The following is a 5,323-nucleotide window of genomic DNA, read 5'->3' on the forward strand; positions in this document are numbered from 1 at the left end:
CATGAATTAAAGGTGCTGTCACAATATTGTATACCAATGTGTTTCTCTAATCACGTCGCTATTCTATCGTTACCGCGGGTTATATTCATGGAATGTATGGATTGTGGGAATAAGGGAAACTATATACCAATTGATAATGGTCGACGACTGTATGACTCTCTACTTTAATGTCTATGCCGTGGTATATGGTGTCTATTGCCTACACAATTCAGCGAATTTACTCCCGTAATAGCGTGATTCACTCCTGGAATCACAAGGTGGGTGAAGCTATTGCCTTAGCTATGCTACTCTCAGTGAAGGTGGTATTGGAAGGTGGTTGACGAACGTTGAAACTGTCGATCTTCTTATTCATACATCAAATTATGATACCAGTCACTGAAATGTATACTAATTTGATTCTCTGAATACTACGTAATACTCTCGATATATCGGGTTACGTTATCGTAAAGGTACGCTTTCCGCAAAAAGTTTGAATTTACACCAATGGGCAATTATCCACAACGGCTTCACGGCCAGCTATAATACTCATACCGATTATTAAGGTTTCCATTGACAATACACATCAGCGGATTTACTCCCAGATTAGCCAGTTTGACTTTCAGAATCACAGGGTAGTTGATGCTATTGATGTAGCCGTTTGGAACTCATAGAATGTGCTAACGGTCTCGAACGGATTGACACCCGATTTTCGAACCCATATATGGTGATAAGGTGCCCGCCACTGAATTGGATATTAATTTTTTTCTCTTAGCACGAAGTTACCCTCTCCATGTAGCGGGCGGGGCTCGCGGAAGGTAAGGCCTTCGGCAAAACGTCTGACTTTAATCTAATTTGTAACGTTCAACAACGGTTCGATATTCCGCATATGACTCTCGGAAATACAGGACATGTGAAGCTATTGACATAGCTGTTCGAACATCTACGAGGGTGGCTATGTTCTCAAGCGGTTTCACCATCGATATTGTAATTCATACATAAAAGTTAGGTGCCGTCACTAAAATTTGTACTAGTGTGTTTCTTTACCAACGAAGTTATACCTTCTATACGGTGTGCCAGATTCTCGGATTGTAAGGCTTTCGGTAAAACGCTTGACTTTGTAGCAACTGGTAACGATCTTAAACTAGACGATGCATTTTAAAATGCAAACCATGGACTACTGTGTCTATTCCCAATACTGCTCAGCGGATTTACTATCGGAATACCTGATGGGGCTCTGGGAATCACAGGATATTTGAAGCGATTGACTTAGCAGGTCGTCTCTCACAGACGGTGGCAACGTTCTCGATCGGTTAGACCATCAATATTCTAATTCACACATGAATTTAAGGAGCCGTCACTAAACTGAATTCTAATGTGTTTCACCGAACAAGAAGTTATACTTCCGGTACGGTGGGTTATCTGCACCAATAGTAAGGCTTTCCATAAAATGTTATACTCTATACCAATAGGTAACGCTCTACATCGGTTTGACAATCTATTTTAATATTCATACCGAGAATTAAGGTGCCTATTGTCAATAATGGACAGCGAATTTACTCCCGGAATACTTGGTTTTACACACGGAATCACAGAATAGTTGAAACTATTGACCTAACCGTTCGACTCACTAGGAGGATGGTAAACTTCGCCAATGGTTTGGCGCCCGATCTTCATATTCATACATGACATTATTGTGCCAGTGACTAGAGTGTATATTAATTCGCTTTTCTGAACACGAAGATATAATCCCGATACAGCGTGACAGCTTCTCGGAAAATAGGGCCTACTGTAAAAAATCTGACTACAGAGCAATAGGTAACGTTCTAGAACGCTTTGACTCCGTTCTTTAATATTCATACTGCAAAATTGCGTGTCTAGTGGCAACACTGAGCAGCTGGATTAGACGCGGATTACTCGGTTTGACTCTTGGGTTCACCGCATAGGCGAAGCTGTTGACTTAGCCGTTCGACACATAAAGAAGGTGGCAAGTATCTTGAAAAGCTTTATCCATGATTTTTCTAATCGTATATGTGAATAAGGTGCACGCTATTAAAGAGTATACGAACATGTTTCTCTCATCATGAAATTACACATTCGATACAGTGGGTGTGGTTCACACATGGTAAGGTATGCGGAAAGAGAAGGACTTTATGCAAGTTGTTAATGTTCGCTGAGAGTTTGACTCTCTACATTTATATACATACCGCGGATTGATGTGTTTATTGGAGATACTGTTCAGCGCACTTACACGCGGAGTACCTGGGTTGACTCTCCGAACCAACTTCTCCGAACTCTGCCATAGAACCGTTCGAACCGCATAGAAGGTGGTATCGTTCTGGAACGACTTGACACTCTATATTCAAATTCATACATGAAATTATGATGCCCATCTCTAAAACGTATACTAACGTGTTTCCCTGAGAACGAAATTATACTCCCGATGCGGCGGGATGGATTGACGGGCGTAAGCTTTTTGTAAACAGTTGGACTCTACACCAATTGGTACCGTCCTACAGCGGCTTGACGTCCAGCTTAATATTCAATCCCTGAACTAATGTGTTTATCTCCAGCAATGTATAGGGCATTTACTCCCAGAGTACCTGGTTCGCCTACCTGAATCCCAGGATAAGTGAAGCTATTAACTCGGCCGTTCCACGCTGTACGGTGGTAGGTATCGTTCTCGAAATGTTTGACCGTCGATCTTCTAATTCACACATGAAGGTTAATGTGCCCGTCATTAAAATGAATAGTAACTTCTGTCTCAGACACGAAGTTATACTCCCGATGAAGCCGGTGAGGTTCGCGGAAGGTAGGGCCCTCGGTATTACGTTTGATTTACCAATATCGATACCAATTCGTAACGCTGTCAAATGGTCTGACGCTCTAGTTTAACATTTATAGCGTGACACAGGGTATCTTATGTCAATATTTTAAAGCAGATTTACTCCAGGAATACCTCATTTGACTCTCAGAACCTCAAGATATGTGAAGCTATTGATTTTGCATTTCGTCTCTCACAGAAGGTTGTAACGATCTGGCGCGATTTCACACTCGATCTTCTTGTTCAAAATGAAATTTGGATCCCCGTCACAAAAAGGCTTACTAATTTGTATCCCTAAACACGTAGCTTCTCTCGATAGGGCGGGTTAGCTTCTCGGTCGGTAAGCCATTCGTTAAATGATTTGACTTTATATCAATTAGTAACGTTCTCAAACGTTTTGATTCTCTATTTTAATATTCAAACCGTGAAGTAAGGGATCTATTGCCAATTCTGTACAGCGCAATTACTCTCGGAATATGTCGCTTGCCTCTCGGAATCACAGGATGTATGAAGCTATTGATGCAGCTGTTTGAATCACGAAGAAGGTGATAACATTCTCGAACGGTTTGACACTCGAGCTTCTGATTCATAAATTAAATTAAGGTGGCGGACTGTATAATGTACACTAATTCGTGCCTTTGAACACGGTGTCATACTCTCGATACTGCGGGTTAGTTCTTCGGAGGGCATGGCATTCTGTACGAAGTTTTACACTACACCAAGAGGAAATGATACTACGGCTTGACGGCGTGCATTAATATTCAAACCGAGTATTGGGGTGTCAATTGCCAATACTGTACAGCGGAATGCCTCCCGGTATACCTGATTTGGCTATCGGAATCGTTGGATAGGTGGAGCCATTGAATTAGTTGTGTGTCTCTCAAGGAAGGAGGTATCATTCTGGAACGACTTGATCTTGTAATTCATACATAAACTTATGATGCCCACGACTCAAATGTGTACTGTTGTCTCTGCCCGATCTCGAAGTTATACTCTCCACACGGCGGGTTGTCAGCTCAAAATGTGAGACCTGCGGTAATAGGTTCGTCTCTATACCGATGAGTAACGTTCTGTAGCGGATTGACGGTCTGCTTTGATATTCATACCGTGAATTATGGTGTCTATTGGCAATACCCTTCCAGAAAGTTACCACATTCTTTGAGAGTCGAACGGCTGAGTCAATAGCTTCACCTACAGTTGTGATACCGTGAGTCAAGCCTGGTAATACAGAGTAAATCTGCTGAGCAGTATTGGCAATAGACACCTTAATTCTCATATGAACATTATGTCGTTATAGCTATTGGTAGCAATCTCTAACGTTTTGACGCTCTACTTTAATGTATTAATCTCTTTAACGGACACCTTACCTTCCGAGAATATAATCTGCAGTATGGTGGGTACAACTTCGTGTTCAGAGAATCAAATTAGATTTCATTTCAGTGACGGGATCGTTAACTTCATGTATGAATTGGAACATCGATGGTCAAACCGTTCGAGAACGTTACCACCCTCTTTCAGAGTCAATCGCATTCGTCAGTGGCACCACCTATCCTGTATTCCCGAAATTCAAACCAGGTAATCCGAGCGTAAAACCGCTGAAGGGTTTTGGCAATAGACACCTTTATTCACGGTTTGAATATTAAAGTAGAGCGTCAACCGTTTGAGAGCGTTACTAATTGGTATAAAGTGAAACGTTTTACCGAATACCTTACTATCCGCGAACCATAGCGCCCTTATCGAAGGAATAAGTTCGTTTTCAGAGAATGAAATTAGTATTCATTTCTGTGTCGGCCTCCTTAGCTTCATGTAGGAATTGGAAGATCGACGGTCAAGCCGCTCGAGAACGTTAGCCACCTACTGTGAGAGACGAACAGCTATACAAATAGCTCCACATGTCCTGTGATTCCGTATATCAATCCAGGAATACCGGTAATAAATGCGTTGTACAGTATGGGCAATGGACACCTCAATTCACGGGTTGAATAATAAATATTTCATTCGGCAACGTCACCACCATCTTTGATAGACGCGCGGTTAATTCAATCGCTTCACCTACACGACGATTCCAAGAGTGATCTGCGGTATTCGGGCAGTAAACCTGATGATATGCTTTGCAACAGGCATCATATTTCACGGTATGAATATTAAAGTCGGGAGTCCAACCGTCGGGGAGCATTACCAGTTAGAATAATCTAATTCGTTTTATGGAATACCTTACCATCTGAGAACCTAACTCGTTGTGGAGAGTGTCTTGCTTAATGTTCACGGAAAGAAATTAGTAGACATGTTTGCAGACGCGCTCAACATTTCCTTGTTCAAATTGCAAGACAGAGGGTCAAACCGGTCGAGTACGTTGCCACATTCTGTGAGAGACGTACGTCTTAGTCAACATCTTAAACTATCCTTTGATTCTGAGAGTCAAACCTGGAATTCCGAGAGCAAATCCGGTGAACTGTGTTGGCAGTAGATACCATATTACACGATTTGAATATGAAAGTAGACAGTCAAACCGTTTGAGTGCGT

Source organism: Lasioglossum baleicum, unplaced genomic scaffold (genome assembly GCF_051020765.1).
Source record: "Lasioglossum baleicum unplaced genomic scaffold, iyLasBale1 scaffold0054, whole genome shotgun sequence".
NCBI classification, from domain to species: Eukaryota; Metazoa; Arthropoda; class Insecta; order Hymenoptera; family Halictidae; genus Lasioglossum; species Lasioglossum baleicum.